Below are 18340 nucleotides of genomic sequence, written 5' to 3' on the forward strand. Positions count from 1 at the left end.
TTAGAACACTGCATATTAACATAGTAATGTCCTGGCAACACCCAGTAAACACTGGAAACACCCTAGCAATTATCCAAAACACTTTAGCAACCACATAGCAATGCACAAAAACATTCATAATACATTAACAACTGCATAGCAACATGGTAATGTCTTGACAATCTACCAGAATACACTAGCAACCACCAAAAAAAGCCTATTAATCGCTTAGCAATGCACAAAAACATTCATAATATGTTAGTAACTGCATAGCAACATAGCAATGTCTTGGCAACCCCCAGAACACACTTGCAACACCCTAGCAACCACCCAGAACACTCTAGTAACCACATAGCAATGCACAAAAACATTCATAGTAGATCTTACCAACCCCAGAACACACTAGAAACACCCTAGCAACCACAGAGCAGTGTTGGGGAAACTACTCTGAAACTGTAGTTTGACAAGCTACAAGCTATGCACAATTTTAGTTTGTGATCTAATAAGAAGATGACGCTGTGCTGCTTCAATGCATTGCATGCTTGTCAAAACGTAAAATGGAATGTAGCTTTTGGTCACGCTACACCGCTACTTGCTGGAAAAAGTAGTTAGCTACTGGAAAATCTACACTGTTTTACGAGAAAATGAGCTAGTGGTAAGCTACTGAAAAATGTAGTTAAGTTAGTAGCGTCACTACTTGTTAGTGTTGTCATGGTACCAAAATTCCAGTAGTCGGTACCAATACCAGTAAAATTTTACGGTTCTCTGTACCAATTTTGGTACCACAGGAAAATCTGTTGGAACAGATTATTTTATTTAACTAGCCTATTTTTAAAAACATATTAAAGGAACACTCCACTTTTTTTGAAAATAGGCTCATTTTCCAGCTCACCTAGAGTTAAACAGTGGAGTTTTACCGTTTTCGAATCCATTCAGCCGATCTCCGGGTCTGGCGGTACCACTTTTAGCATAGCTTAGCATAGTTCATTGAATCTGATTAGACCGTTAGCATCTCGCTCAAAAATGACCAAAGAGTTTCGATATTTTTCCTATTTAAAACTTGACTCTTCTGTAGTTACATCGTGTACTAAGACCGACGGAAAATGAAAAGTTGCGATTTTCTAGGCCGAGATGGCTAGGAACTATACTCTCATTCCGGCGTAATGATCAAGGAACTTTGCTGCAGTACCATGGGTGCAGCTTGCGCAATGATATTACGCAGCGCCTCTCACAAATGTCTCCATGGTTGCAAGGCACGCTCCATGTGCAAGCAGGGGGTCACAGGCGCTGCGAATATACCCGGATACTCAGTACTCCCGGTACTACAGAAATGCTGGTATCGTCACATTTTCAAAAATTTAGTACCGATACTTTTGACAACATTACTACTTGTAGTAAGCTACTCCCCAAAACTGCCACATAGCAATGCACAAAACATTCATAATACATTACCAAATCAAATCACAGCCTAGCAACCAGTGTTGGGGAAAGTTACTTTTAAAAGTAATGCATTACAATATTGCGTTACTCCCTAAAAAAGTAGTAAATGAGTAAATGTACTCATATTTAGTCTAGAATTAGTCTAGCATAACCATCATGTTCACACAGCGCACAGAACGCCTCTGCACTTACTCCTGATTTCTCTCAACATGGGGACAAGAGAGGTGTCAGTAAATAAATGGGAAAACGAAGTAACTTGCGTTACTTATTTGAAAAAGTAACTCAGATATTTAAAAGTAATTCTTTACTAGTTACTTGAAAAAAGTAATCTGATTACATAACTCGCATTACTGCATTACCCCCAACACTGCTAGCAACCACCTTAGCTATCCCCAAAAACACCTTAGCAAATGCATAGCAACCACATAGCAATGCACAAAAACATTCAAGTTAGCATAATAAGCTGCATAGCAACACAGTAATATCTTATCAAAAACATAATATCAAAAACATAATATGCAATGCAACTGCAATTACTTTATCTCTGTTAATGTTATCTCATATTATGCTCTAAATAGTCTAGTTATAAATGCATTCTATCTCTTTAACCAGAACTACTGTTACAATCACAACCGAAAACAAAAACAGCATTCAATCTTCGTCCCTCAATCCCTCAGCTAAAATGAAATGATACTAAAACTGCCAGTAGGTGGCGGCAAATCATTGTCTTAACGAGTTAGTCATTTAATCATTCAGTCAAATGATTCGTTCAAAACGGCGGATTCATTCAGGGACAAAGCAGAAAGGACGTGAGTCGTTGAGTCATTCATTAGAATGATTCGCAAACTGAAACTGTTTGCTCAGAGATGCGCAATGGCTCTACTGTTTGGAACTATTTGCGTTGGCAGAATAGAAGATGAACAGATTTATTGTGTCTAAAATGTAAGTCACCTAATAGCCTATTAACTTATACCTATTGTTTATTGAATTGTTGCATAAAATCAATATCACATTTGCAAACGTGCTGATATTCCGGAAAAAAACACTTTTGCTTGTGTGAAATCGCTTATAAATATTAAAAACAAGAACTTATACAGAGACTTTTTTTAACCATATATTGGTTTTTGGAAGCATTTTTGGTGTGTGTGAACTGTGTGATGGTGGGGGGCGGGGCTCTTTTTCCAGCGCAAGCGGAGACCCCTTCTGTTGCAAGGCCCATTTCAAGTGAAACACAGCAAATGCCGCTAATGCAGAGGAACTGTGTGTTTTATCAACTCCTGATGTGACAAAGTGCTCTCACTATAGCAGTTACTAGAACGCTCCTAGAGTAAAGGTTCAGCACTGATGGACAGTTCCATAACAACATCCTCTTTTCCACTCTTAGAGAATGGCCAAAATTGAGCTGAAATGGCTTTCTCTGACCTGTGCACCAGAAGCGGCGCCATCACTTTAAACTGTGTCCAAGCACTGAATACAGCTGATAGACTCCAATCAATTCTGCCACTAAAGCTGTTCCTTGCCATTGATTTTTGAATTTAATATTATAGAATGCTTACTTTCCATCTATTTCCTATTTATAACATATTTTGATGGTTTTAGTCCAAAACCAGAAAATAGTTCTTCTTCCATACTGAAGCTAAAATTCACAAGCTTGCGTAAAGACTTTGCTTGTCTTTGACAAGAAAAAAGTGATCAAATATAGAGAGCCCTGCTTTCATGTGCTCACGCTGTCCATCTTTAAAAATAAAATCAATATGCCATATTGAAATAGATTTCTGAAAGACTATTTTTGCTGTCACTATCTACAAATCCCAGACACCAGGTCTGATGAAAGACATGGAGAGGAAGGAAATGGGGAATGGAATCGGGACGTGAGAGATAGTGGAAAAGGAAATAGAGACGGAGGTAGATGAGGGATGGGATTAGAGAATTGATATGAATCATATTAGCGTCACAATAGAGTGTTCGAGTCAAGCTCGTAATACAAATTACCGCTGGGAAAGGCTAAGAATGGGCTTAGGAAGCTGACCCTCCGGATTTCAAAGCACCATTGATGCATTAAGTTGCTCCTCCTCCCTGCGGCAGGCAGGTTCAACACTGGTGTGATAGTGAGAGCTGTTTAGAGCCTTATCGGCAGTGTCAAGCCTCCAAACATCACACTGACAGTGAGAGCTCACACAGAACAACAGGAAAACAAAATTCTGCTGGATTCTCCTGTAGGGCTTCCTCAAAGCACATCTAGTGATGTAAACAGCGTTGAGGTTGCCCTGTTGGGCATCAGTCTGAACAGATGCAAACCTGGAGGTATCAGTCAATCTGATTGTGACAGACCAGAGCGAGAAATCGAAAACGAGAAAGCACATCAAGAGGAGGCATTAGAGTCTATGTCAGTGAGTCAGAGTGGGCGAGTGAGGAGGTACAAAGGTGTAGGACTCATCGCGGCACTGTCTGTTCCTCATCCTCTCTATGCTCATTGTCCTGACCTCGCATGTCACTCAAGGAAGTGCATTTACCTAGCGACTGTGTGCAGCAACCAATAACACAGTTCAATCTGTCAAGCCTCCAGCAATTTGAACGCTCTCCGCACCTCTCTGCAATGGTTACAAACCTCAAACCAAATAGGTGAGGAACAAGTTAATTAGCCTGTCCATCAGCTGGGCTTTCTTCACTGTTAAAGCGCCACTGTAATGGCCATGTTAGCCGAAGCGGCTTTTGATACGGGGAGTTATTTCAGCCTTTCTTCACCTGGCTTTAGTCAGCAATCATGCAGCGTGGATGGTTTGTGAAACGAGCTCTTCCAGTGATCTAACTTGTCAGTCAGCACAGCGTGTCTACCGCAGGAGTTGGCCAATCACTCCCTGTGTAAATCTGCATACAAGTGAAGAATCACTAGAAGTGATACCTAGGCTGGAGTTCATGCTTGGAATACTACCTGAAGCAGTTCTAAGTGATTTTTTTAAAATGTCATTGTTTGACTGATCTCACTGAATGAGGTGTCCTAAAATATCACTCAGACATCACTAATCTCTACAAAAAAGTGTGGTTGGACTCTTTGTTTAGCCAGTCAGAAGACTTCGATGTGCCTTCTGCCTGTCAGTCATTCATCACATAGATTTTGAAAACTTTTGGAACACTGAAGAAGATGTGCTGCGGCTTTCTGACAACAAAGGTCGGGGTTTTGGAAAGAGATAATGTGTCTACTTCAGTGGCTAAAAGCCTGTTCACACCAAAGATGATAATAACTATAAAGTTTTAATAATCATTATAATTCTATAAGAATAGGGTCGTCCACAATGATAATGACGCAGAGGAACAATATCATTGTTATTCACTTTGAGAATCATTTTTTTTCCAGCTAATGAACAACAAAAACATTTACAGCCAATTAGAATCCACCCCACTTTAAAGAATTTAAAGTGTCACATGGCAAAACTGCAGCGTGCTTATAATAAACAGAACATTATCGTCCATTGGTATGAATGCTAATAGTTATTGTTACAGTTATCTTCATAACATTTAATCAAAATGTAATATCTTGCAGCACTTCTGAAAAGGCTTTTCATTTCAGCTGACATCATCAAGGCAATATGGGTGGGGGAAACAGCCAAACACGCATTGAACCATTCTACAACACAATATTACAACTAGGGCTGCTGAACGGGGGGGGGGGGAACGAGACCTTTTGTCCTGGGCTTGGATTTGAGGGAGGCCCCAGAAAGTGATCACAATTCACAACTATTGCTGAAAACTAGGGTAGCAAACATAGATGGTGAGTCTTCAGCCGTTTTTCTCCTAAAACCCTTTTCCCTTACCTCAAATTAACCTAGTAGCTGGCCTGCTGGCTTCAGTGTTTGCACTTTGAAGAAGGGTGAATATTTGAGAGGTCATGGTTCTGGTGGTGGCATTTCACTTGTGAATGCTTCCAAAATTTGAAGCAACATGAAATGGGGTTTGCTGAAGCGGTGTCCTTAAAGTCAATACAAAATCAAAATGGATGCTATTTACTTTTTAATGCACATTCTTAGTCTTACTGCGCACGATTCACTGATGCACATTATTCCAAATAAAAAATGTTTGCCTTCATAAACGTCTATCAAAATGTAATAACTTGCCCTTCTGCCTCTGAATCTGAAACAACTTTCCTTTTCAGATGATGCTATGAATCCCTCTTACTTTCAACCCCTCACCTCCAATCGCCATACTGGTATGTAATGCACACTTTAAAATGATCCAGCCAATGAATGTGCGAACACCGTTTTCCGTTCACATTATTAGCAGGCCATGATCTTATTCACAAACTATCTGTGAATCCAAACAAAAATGTTTGACCACTGGGCAAATACATTGTGGACACTTCAAACAATTACAGTAATTAACATGCGGTGCTGCATCTTCTTGTTTAAACTGATTGTGCAATGAACCACAAAGCATTCAGTGTGCGTTCCAATCAATCAGATTAGTCAATCTATCTATCTATATAATGCAAGTTTCTTTTTTGTATCTCTGTATATTTATTGCTGTGAGTCTCTTGATCTAGATGCATAAATATAGCATTTCATCAGCAGATCCACATGGACTTGATAAAACTTTATTATTCATCATTCCTCTAATTAAGAGAGTTCGTTAACTCACTCTCTGGCCCCAGGGGGGTTTATTTTGCTGATGAACACATAAGTAGTATGCAACGGAAATGCCAATTAACCCCATTTACGCTTCCAGGCACTCCACACCTGCATAAAGACAGACTGCAATAAAAATACCTCCCCAAAGAAACAGATGCCTCATATTACTAGACAGACATGCCATCAAAACACAAATGCGAGAGAGAAAAAAATCACTCTCATGCACATATATATGCATGAAATGTACAGTAGCCTACATGTAATGCTCGAAATAGATACAAACATGGTCATTTAACACTGAACACCTAAATCGCAATTTCAAATGCAGCTGCAAAGGTGAGTCACACACTCTATAGTTGATTGTCACTTTGCAGTATGTGTCAGCTATAAAGCAGATCTGACAGTTAGCACTATGATATGTGAGTCTTCAAAGCAACACGAGGCACATAACACAGTGCCAGCGAGGCTGAATAACCTATGCCTAAATTACAGGTGCATCAGTCACAAAGCTATCAAATGACTTGAAATGTCAAGGAGAACATCTCAGAAATAACAACAATATGCCAGACATGCACAAACGGCATCAGTGAAATGGAATAGTGGTTGAAAGTTGGCACTTACTGACAGAGGCAGGCTTCACAGCATAATTGCTAAATGCCACAAAAGTAAGGCTTAAGTAAAACTCACAGAATTGAATCGGCACCTCTGTGACCCAGAATAATACAAAGCTTCACATAAGCTATGCTTCACAGAGGAGGATTTTACAGAGCTATACCTCAAATAATGCTTGTGAAGCCAGCATGTAAGGAGCACAAAACCTACAAAAAGTGATGTGGCCTGATGAGTGACCGTTCACCCTATTACCTATATCCAGACAGGCTTATGTTTGGAGAAAGCCAAACCCACTTATTAAACTTGTGGTGGATGTCTAATTCTATATGGGATACTACCCTAAAAATGACCTATACCATAATACATTTATTTCATACTAAGTATAGTTCAAATCAATTAACATATTTACTGACATATTGCTTGAAACTTACTGATGTAAAAATGATAATTAAACTTTATTTGGAGTACTACTTGTGCATAATGCATATTTCTTAATAGTAAGCTTAAAATGTGTTTTTTTTAATGTCACTATTGATAAGGATTGTATGATCTTTGAATAATATCAGTCTTTAAATTCAAGATAGATACCCAAGTACATTTGCAATAGTTCCACTTTAGCACAATCAAATATACTTCAGTATATCTTTAGTTGGACTTCAGCACTACTTATGGACAATTAAAGCGCATTAAGTACAAAATTAGTTGTTCAAATTTAGCAGACTTTAAGTATATCAATTTATTAAACCAAAAGTACAATTGCAGGGTATTTTATTAAAGCTGCAGTCAGTAAGTTTTGCCTCTTTGTCACCATCTCTGTTTGAAACATGCAAATGCAGTTATTTGCGGAATTATCATCATTACGTGGGTTGTGCCTCAGCACGGCTCCTCAGTGCAGATGAATCTAACGTTTGCTGTCAGTCACCACATTGGTGTGGATACTGTACTTCGGAATCACAGATTCTAGATCTCGGATGTATGACCAAAATAAGAATTTTCACTGGAAAATGTCATCTGAACAAGTAAGTAACATGTCTGCCATTTTTGTTCTGACCAACTGAGAAAAAAAGCATTACAATAAATCAGCTGCCAAATTGGTGATTAAATCTAAGGATCGCTTAGCTCGTATATAGCCCATATTATATATATATATATATATATATATATATATATATATATATATATAGTATATAGCCTACTAGCTGGGACTCCTTCTTCATGTAAACAGACATGACATAATGACGCAAAGATTAACGATGGCATGGTCGAATTTCCTGCTGAAACCCACCAGTAGCACCCAAATTAGAAAACATAATTACAAGCTTACCGTTGTGAATCGGGCTAAGGTAAGGAGATAGTTTTGAACACTGGCTAGTTATGTACTTGCTCAAAAATTTATCTTGGATAATTTTTAACCAAAAAAAGTTACGGACTGCAGCTTTAAGTACATAAATATGTAAATGTATTTGTAGTGTATACTTAGCAGGAAATAAATGTATTTCAAATTAATTTTAGTATATTTATTCACTAGGGTATACCTCATTGAGGTCTTAAAGTCTCATGATTCTGCATGATTGTTGTATAACAGCCCAGGAATATTAGATTTTACAGGACCATATACACTCAGTGTTGCAGACATCAATCCTTTATATTCCCATTTGTCTTGACATGGTTACATTATTGTTTTCACCTTCATTACTCAAAGAATTATTCTCATAAATATTGCAATTTCACACTATACACAGTTCAGGACATGTTCAAAAGCCTTCCAAGAAGAAATGGAGCTGTTGCCAAGCAAAGAGAGGTCCTGCCCCTTATGAGGACCTTGATGTTTCTGTTACTTAGCTCTACAGTTTTTTTTAATGAAAATTCAATAATTCAATACTGTAAGAGCATCCTATTACTTGAAAGAAGACATAAAAATTAAACATGATAAAAATAAATATAACAAAGATTTTTTGCCATGCAAACAAAAGATGCGCCTCATGTTGTAAAATCTAAATCAACTGGTCTAATTCAAGTTAAAAAATATTATTTAATATGACTAAACATTAGGTTGCGCCACTACATTTAATTTAGGGGTCAGATCAGGTAAAAACAGCTCTTAAAGTTAACACTCCACATTTGCATGAAACAGGCTGATACTCATGCATCACATACATCCAATACCCCGGATTCTGTTTCACATCAATACTTACAACAAATGCAACAATCAAAACCTCTCATCCACCACCTTCTATTTTTCTTTCCCAGTGTTCCTCAATCCTGTTCTAGCATGACCCTCACTAGTGCACAATTTATTTGACACACTCATTTCACTTCATAGAGCATGTTACAGATGAACTAATCAGTGAAAACAGGCATTTTAAATAAAGGAGACATCCAAACTGTGCAGTGATCAGGAAATATTGATCTATATGTGTGCAACCCTGTTCCTGAAGGGCCACCAGCAATACCTATTTTGAACGGCTTTCTTGTCTGCCTTATAACCTTAACATAAAAATACAGTGAGGAAGTTCTGATCTAATTTTGGGCAGCCTGTCACTTAGTTCCTAACATTATGTTGTTGATATTTATATACTGTTACTACACCAACCTATTTGAGCTATTAAAATCTGTTTGTTACTGCAAAATGTACTGATAATAACACTGCTGGTACAATGGAAGCCCACATGATGACCGACAAACAATCAGTGTAACACACGACTATTTAATTTTTACAATATTTCACCTGCAAAATATGCATGACGCCTTAAATATAATTTTTAAAATTCCCTTGAAATCACATGGTAATTGATACTTTTGACTTATCAATAAACTTTTACAATATTTTACAGTAAAATTATATGTATTATCTTAAAAAAAATGGCATTTATCACATATTAGGTAACTTTTTTTTCACAGATTTTTCCCTTTTTTGTGTTAAAATGACTTTTTCAGGTCTTGGAGCATCAGCTCATGAGTTCAATCAGATGTATTAAATAAGAGAAAACATACAAAATGTGTAGTGCTGGGGCACCTCCAGGACCCGGATCGAGAAACACTTGATCTACATCAGCAGTCATCTGTTTCAGCACCACGGACAGCGACTATTCAAACGTAAGACTCGAGTACACAAGCACTCAAAAACACTTCAGGTCAACTTGCCCCTCAGTTATGCTGCAGGGCCCATTGAAATGTTGTTTTAAAGGGATTTCTACACTACAGCGTCTGTATGCTGCTGAAAAGAAACCTCAAAATGACAAACATTCAATTAAATTGTTTCACTGTAAGGTGGATGAGACCCCTGGCGAGAACAATTATTGCACAGTTATATTACTTACTGCGTCGTGCAGGCTCTTTTGGGAACGGTCTGTGGAGATGGTCCTTGAGGGATGCTTGATATAACCAACGTGTGTGTACGTGTGCGTACTAGTAAGACGACAGGTAAATAAATATGGTCTTTTAATTGCTAGCGCTAGGCGTTCACTACGCACAGCTTCGTATTAAACTTCAACCACCAACTGTCTCTGTGCGCGTGAAATTGCTCTTGTACGATTAATATTGCGTGCGTCGCGATTCGACATGTGCGAGATTAACCTAGCACAATTGCTTTTAAATATTCGGGTAATTAAATAACAGTCGAATGTTTCTAAATAAAAAAATAATAATTTAAAACAAGATACACAGTTGTGCTTCGCGTAAATGTATTGCTCGATTACAACGGCTGACAACAAATAAGATAAAGCGCACACGTAAAAAGAAGCGATTACGAGTTGTATTAAACGTAAACGTTTACTCACGAATGTTTACAAACGTCGGACGGACTGTCTTTTTTCGGAATTCGTACGAAAATCAGACGCTAGTGTACTTGCCATGATTCCGTCGTCTAAAAGACTTGCAGGTAAAAAATAAATACCAAATATCGATGGGAATTAAACGGCTCATGAGAGTATCCTCTGCGGAAACTAGTCAGGAATGAAAGTATATGATGTAATATCGGCAAAAAAGAAACACGGTAGCTACACACAGACGACGACAGCTCGCGGAGCCTCCCTCTCCTTCCTCGCGCTCTCTCTGTACTGTCCCTCGCTCACTCACGACGTCACAGGGCAGTGCTCCTCTCTCTCATCTGCAGTCTGTAGTGTGCAGTCTGCACACTACATGAAGACACCGCCGGTGAATAGAGTGAGAATTAAAGCGCTCATTGGCTGACTGAAAGACAGATGGTGCGCTCATATCCCAGATAAATAGTGCAGACCTCCTCCCTGCGCAGGGAGGATGAGCCAATGGAAACCCGTGGTCTCCAGATCTCCTCTTCTAGTGAAGTGTCACTTTGATGTATGTAGTCATTCTGTCACTGTATTATATTTATCCGTCGACTGAAGCATCTTGATTCTTTTGTGAGCTGAACGAAGCTGGAAAAATCATGGTTTGTTGGTCTCCCAGCCTATCGTCCGTTGGCTGGTTTTACATGGTGTTTGGGCACTTTTTAGCTGGTCCAGACACCAGCTGGCAGACCAGTTGAACACTGGGAAACCATCTTAAATCAGTTAAGACTAGCAAACCACCTAGGCTGTTATAAGATATTATTTGGTGATTCAAAATGGCCATTTACTGTGCTCTTAATAGTGGCATCAATGGTTCCATGAAGAACCTTTAACATCCATGGAACCTTTCTTATTCCACAAAAGGTCCTTTACAGTGGAAGAAGGGTTCTTTAAAATGTTCTTCACACTAAGAAAAAAAGTGTTTCTTTTATGACTGTTCACTGAAAGGTTCTTTGGGGAACCAAAAATTCTTCTTCTGCACCATTGCTGTGAAAACCCCCTTTTGGAAGCTTTGGAAGAGTGTGGAGTAGCTACTTCTTTTTTATTACAGTGCTTTCAAGGCAACACTGTATTGATATTTCTTAACCATTATGTTTTACTTCTTTCGCTGCTGCTGCATGATTTTAAAGCTCAAATTACTTAACATGCCATTTAATAAAATTGAAATCTAATATCCCATTGACATTGTTATATTTGCATGCAGATTTGTGACAGGTCTTATTTCATTAATTTATTTTCATATTGATTTATGACTGATTATTTCTGCCAAGGCTGCGTTATGTGTCACAATAACAGCAAGGCATCAGAAGCAAAGCCTATAAACCTAAGCTTACCTAAAAGCTGTTTAGTTTGTTGTCCTATTACCCAGTTGGGAATTAGCATTTTTGAATCATGGATTCGCTTAGGAATTGTAAATGGGTTTTCAGAATGGGAAATTTACAATTTATGAATAAAATTAGAGATGTGGTTAATATTACTTAAAGGGTTAGCTCACCCAAAAATGAAAATTCTGTCATTAATTACTTACCCTCATGTCGTTCCACACCCGTAAGACCTTCGTTCATCTTTGGAACAAAAAATGAAGATATTTTTTATGAAATCCGAGAGGTACGGTCAAACCAAAATTTATTCAGACACCTTGAACATTTCATTCATTATTACAGTTTATTCACTATAGTTTAAAAAAAAAACGGTAATAAAATATGACAAGATCTCAGAGTTAAACTGTGTCAGAAATAATTAATCTTAATTATGTCAGATAACACTAAAGCAAAACATGGTCAGGTCAAAGTGTCTGAATAATTTTTGGTCCCAAATTTTTTTTATCAATTTTACTGGTAGCCCACTGTATGAAGATTTTTTGAGTATAATATGTCACAGTTTACTTTATTTTGCTATCCTCATTTACATAAATGAACTATAGTGTCCTGCACCCACTAGTAAAAATATACCAAAAATTATATCTAGTGTCTGAATAATTTTTGGTTTGACTGTATATGACTTGTCCATAGACAACAATATAATCAACACTTTCAAGGTCCAGAAAGGTACTAAAGACATTGTTAAAATCGTCAGCATGACTGCAGTGGTTTAACCTTAATTTTATGAAGTGTGAGAATATTTTATTCAACAATATCTTCTCTTATGTGTCATTCTCATATGTTGTTTACATTCAGCGCTTGCAGGTTCTATGTCAGAACGTTGACTCATTATTGGCCGGCTCCTGCATCAGCATCACACGCATGCGTCGTGCTGCTCACGTGATCAGCTTTGGCCAATACTGAGCCGGCATTCGGACATAAACATGGAAACCTTCACTGTGCTTACTGCGTCACCTGCATAAGGATAATGACAGGGAAGAGAAGCGATTGTTGAATAAAGTCGTTGTTTTTGTTTTGTTTTTGCGCACAAAAAGTATTCTTGTCGATTCATAAAATTAAGGTTGAACCACTGCAGTCACAATGTCTTTAGTACCTTTCTGGACCTTGAAAGTGCTGATTAAATTGTTGTCTATGGACGAGTCATATACCTCTCAGATTTCATCAAAAATATCTTAATTTGTGTTCCAAAGATAAATGAAGGTCTTACGGGTTTGGAACGACATGAGGGTGAGTAATTAAAGACAGAATTTTCATTTTTGTGTGAACTAACCCTTTAAAGAGATGTTTTGTTCAACAACATCAGTTATACATAATCATAACTAAAACGTGAATTTTTAGACACCTTTTAAGAAAAAAAAAAAAATAAATCATCAGGTTGTAGTCTTGTTACAGACTGTAAAAAAAACAATGGTTTCAAAAAAAGAAAAGAAAAGGATCTAATATCTTCAAGAAATGTCACCACATCCTATTTTACTCTTAATCCAAAAACTATTATTCTAAAAACCTATAGAAAATTCCCAAGGGAACCAATGATGAATTAGCTTTCCAGATTGGCCTGTGAATTGACGTTATGTCCGAACAGCTGTGCTCTTTCCGTATTTCCTTGAAGAAATTTAAACTTAGTTCCCAGTTTCTTGTTATGAGCTTGGGAATGGAAGAGTTCCTCTGTCAGAGTGCTGCTCTAAATCCTGTGGCTCTGTTCTTGGCAGTGGAAGCCGAGAGGATGAGTCATGCTGGTTGAAAATGATATCTCACTATTCGATGAGAGCAGCATTTATCATGTGAGTGAGGGTGCATGCAAACATTTAATTATAGACCTAGTCCATTAGGATGTCAACACCTCAGCAGTCTCTTTCCAACAAAGTCAATAATGACCTTTAAAACTTTTTGATTTGCTGCGAAGAAATGCAACGCAATTTTCACGTTTGCAACTACTGGTGATGCACCAAATGGATGGCCATAAGTAAACCCAAACCACCGCCACATCTCATTTCATCCGAGGATCACTCTCAAACTCTTTTCAGCATTACTTCTGTGCTCTCACATTAGACGGATGGGAAATTGGACAGTGTGCAGTGGGCTGCAGTAATTACTCATATAGACGCTGTCATACTCATGACAATAGATTGTCCTTGCTGAGCGCAAACAGAGGAGTACAGTAGGATAGGGAGCACTTCATTATTCCCCGCTGCAAATGTTTTTGTACAACCACTTTCATGGAGCTCTCATTTACATATACAACGGCACGCAGTGGAGGCAAATCATTTACATTAGTCCATAAGCACTATAGTTTCACTGTAGGAGACATGCATTCGCACAAGAGGTGGTGTTTCCACACACCCGTAGGCCTATTACCATTCATTTGAAAGAGGCAAAATGTATCTCTCTGTGCAGTATTGGTTTACGTGGCTATCAATAATTTTCAGTATTAATTTGAAGTAATTATTATTAGTGGTGCTTGCTAAAACGAGCTTAACTCATCCTGCACCATATGTGCTACAGACATGAATCAGATAGATAGATAGATAGATAGATAGATAACAAATGTTTAAACAGAAATTTTATAATTTTATGCACAAAATGAGCTCATTTCAAATTTGATGCCTGCTACAGGTCTCAAAATAGTTGGGACGGGGGCATGTTTACCATGGTGTAGCATCTCCTCTTCTTTTAAAAACAGTGTGAAGACGTCTGGGCATTGAGGTTATGAGTTTCTGGAGTTTTGGTGTTGAAATTTGGTCCCATTTTTGCCTGATATAGTTTTCCAGCTGCTGAAGAGTTTGTGGTCGTCTTTGACGTATTTTTCTCTATAGGTGAAATATCTGGACTGCAGGTAGGCCAATTCAGCACCGGGACTCTTCTACGACGAAGCCGTGCTGTTGTAATAGCTGCAGTATGTGGTTTTGCATTGTCCTGCTGAAATACACAAGGCCTTCCCTGAAATAGACGTCGTCTGGAGGGGAGCATGTTGCTCTAAAACATGCAAGCTGCCCATACCATATGCAATTATGCACCCCCATACCATCAGAGATGCTGGCTTTTGAACTGAACGCTGATAACACCCTGGAAGGTCTCCCTCCTCTTTAGCCCAGAGGACACGGCGTCCGTGATTTCCAACAAGAATGTCAAATTTGGACTCATCTGATCATAGAACACTTTTCCACTTTGAAACAGTCCATTTTAAATGAGCCTTGGCCCGCAGGACACGACGGTGCTTCTGGACCATGTTCACGTATGGCTTCCTTTTTGCATGATACAGCTTTAGTTGGCATCTGCAGATGGCACAGCGGATTGTGTTTACCGACAGTGGTTTCTGGAAGTGTTCCTGGGCCCATTTAGTACTGTCATTGACACAATCATGCTGATGAGTGATGCAGTGTCGTCTGAGGGCTCGAAAACCACAAGCATCCAATAAAGGTCTTTGGCCTTGTCCCTCACACAGAGATTTCCCCAGTTTTTCTGAATCTTTTGATGATGTTATGCACTGTAGATGATGAGATTTGCAAAGCCTTTGCAATTGAGATCTGTAGCAAGCATCAAATTTCAAATGAGCTAATTTAGTGGATGAAAGTGTAAAATTTCTTAGTTTAAACATTTGTTATGTTATCTATGTTCTATTGTGAATAAAATATATGCTCATGTTATTTGAAAGTCTTTTAGTTCTCCTTTTATTCAAATTTAAAAAAAGTCCCAACATTTCTGGAATTCGGGTTGTAAAGATAGATAGATGGACCATAAATTATCTAAACAAATCAGATTCATCCAACTTCTGAATTAGGTCTGGGTCAGTTTTTTAAACCCAGACTTCAGATAAATCTTTCCTAACAAGGCCAACTGTTACACCGACCAGAAGGATGACTTATCCCGCACTTCCTATTTCTGGATCAATTCTATTCATCAGAACTCATTCATCACACTCTCTTTTTCTTCAGCTCAGAACAAAGCCATCCACTGGTCAATCTATTTCAAGGTTGTTCACAGACAGGTAAGATCAGTGAAATCACAACTAACTCACCTGGGATCTGTTCCATTAGGCATGACACTTGAGTTCTCATCCTGGGACAAACTAAGTCTGTAACACATAAGCGGGTAGCTGACAGCACATCAAGTGTCCTGTAGTGTGGCATGCAGTAATTCACCTGGAACTTCTTTTAAAATTTTTTTTAACAACTTAAAAGAAATGGTGATGAATTACAGTATCTAAAATATATATATACATAATCATGATTTTTGATCATGAAAAAGTCGTAAACAAATATGTATTATGCTTTCCACAAAAATACTAAGCAGCACAACTGTTTTCAACGTTGACAATAAGAAATGATTCTTAAGCACCAAATTTCTGAACGATCATGTAACACTGAAGACTGGAGTAATGGCAGGTTTTCCATCACAGTAATATAATATATTCAAACAGAAGTTTTTTTAAAAAAAAAACTGTAATTATATTTCACACTGTTTTTACTGTATTTTTATCAGTTAAATTCAGCATTGGAGAGCATAAGAGACCAATTTCAAATATATTAAAATAATGATAATGATTCCAAACTTTTGATATGCATTATCATTTTTAGTCCATCTCTGTAAGACAGAATTTTCAGGATTGGAGATGGACTAAAAATGAACTCCCAAAACTCTGCCAGATACTGGAAGATAACAGTGGTACAAGAGGATGTGGTGCTGGTCCTTCAAGAGTCACTCTCAATCTGTCTGTCTATAAAGCCTATAAAAAAAAACAGTCTTCATGTATTTTACAACACTTCAGTATGTGATTCTTATTAAGTGAGGGTCATTTTTTAGGATTCTTTACCTAATCCTGACACCTTGCACTTCTGGAGACTCCAGGTAGGTTGCAGTTCTGGAAAAATAGTGGTGCTGGAGGCTAAAGGGTTCCTGATGATTTCACACTTAATTTTTCACCTTAATTCTTATTTCTTTTAAAGTTAACATGTCTTTTCTTTTCCACCTGTTTTTGTCTGACCCAATGAGCATTTGGCTGTCCATTGGTCATGCATTAACTTTGCAATTTCTAGTATTGCATTAGTATTGCATTCTTCTCATGGGCATTTAATATATATATATATTTTTTACTTCCAGCCTTCATGAACAATTATATATTACTTACAAATGATTAAATACAAAATTAATAGTAGTTATTAAGATGTGGTTTGGAATTGGTAAAATGTGCTTGGAAAAATAATATGAAAATGAAAATCAACTTGCCTACTAATTCTGCACACGCATATATATATATATATATATATATATATATATATATATACACACACATACACACACAAACACACACACACGCACACACATATACATACATACATATAGGCCTATATACCCTATGCAACTATTTACTTTAGTAAGAAAAGAGAAAGTCTAAACAAGTAAATGCTTAAACAAACAAGATTTACATCAAAGATAGAAACGATGCATCTATAAAAGAGTCGTGATGTATGAACTTCGTGAAAAAATGAGACTCGCTCCAGTCTGTAATGTACCTATCCAAATTGACAATCAAAATAATGCATTTTCTGATGTGTTTCCCCTCAGGTATCCCAGCAGTGAAATCAGTGAGTCACAAAGTCCTGAGTGAGAAATTTCTACATAATGAAAACCAGAAAGAGAGAGATAGAGAGAGAAGAAAAAAAAGAAAAGAAAAAAAAAGTGTGAGTAGCTCTGGTTACAAATGCTGGCAGTGACACCTCATCTTTCAGTTCAAACTCAGCTGTCATCATCTCGGCTGTCTCTTTCATAAACTCCCACATGTAATGTCACCTTCACTCTCTGCAGTCACAGAGAAATTAGTCTCTCACCTTAAACTGCCCTCATCCTCCCCTTTACTGCCCTTTCAACATGACAATTATCACATTTTACATCACATTCATCCTTTGCTCAGCTCCTCACTCACTTTCTTTTCTCTCCCCAGTGGCCAGTTTCTATGAGTTCTCTGCTCGATATTTATATCATTGTTGAATAATTAAAGACTGAAGACGGAGGATAATCTCCTCCTCTCATTCTCTTTTCATTATGGAAGCCCTGTTCTCCAGCACATCTTATTGATTTCAGGTATCTGGAGTGCCCTACTGCTCTTGGCTCAACATTCACCTTAAAATAGCCCAAAAATCCTCGGAACTCGCTGTCCTTCTTGATTACAATTACCAAGCTATTGAATCAGTGTAACTGGTAATTAGTGGTGTTTGTTAAGCTAAGCGTAACTATTACTATTGCTCATACACAACGCTAGTAATTCTAACAAGCCCTCAGGATGCATTAGCAACTGCATAGCCTGCACTTCTCATTTTCTACAGAAAATGTGCATAATCTAGTTGCATCATGTAAAATCTCTCTGATATGGAAGCGTAGGCCTAAATGTGGGATAAAGTTTAGAGGAAGACAAAGTCACGTTGGGAGATATAAAATCACACTTAGCAGAAATAAAGTCATTATAAATATCAAACTGAGAGATATAGTCACATTGCAGAAGAAA

The 18340-nt window shown here is 37.8% G+C and overlaps 1 protein-coding gene across 3 annotated transcripts in view; it reads right to left on the minus strand.

The window, feature by feature from the left end:
* gabbr1b (gamma-aminobutyric acid (GABA) B receptor, 1b) overlaps positions 1-10756 on the minus strand; it is a 123242-nt gene extending 112486 nt beyond the window's left edge. For 2 of the 3 annotated variants that reach the window (XM_051871686.1, XM_051871685.1), the window contains exon 1: positions 9974-10752. The gene's annotated coding sequence lies outside the window, so the exon portion shown is untranslated. Of the gene's footprint in view, positions 1-9973 lie in introns of all 3 variants that reach the window. The other variant, XM_051871688.1, reaches the window with a different exon arrangement.
* Between the last annotated feature and the right edge of the window lie 7584 nt (positions 10757-18340).

The sequence above is a fragment of the Ctenopharyngodon idella genome, chromosome 19, assembly GCF_019924925.1.
Source record: "Ctenopharyngodon idella isolate HZGC_01 chromosome 19, HZGC01, whole genome shotgun sequence".
Classification (NCBI taxonomy): domain Eukaryota; kingdom Metazoa; phylum Chordata; class Actinopteri; order Cypriniformes; family Xenocyprididae; genus Ctenopharyngodon; species Ctenopharyngodon idella.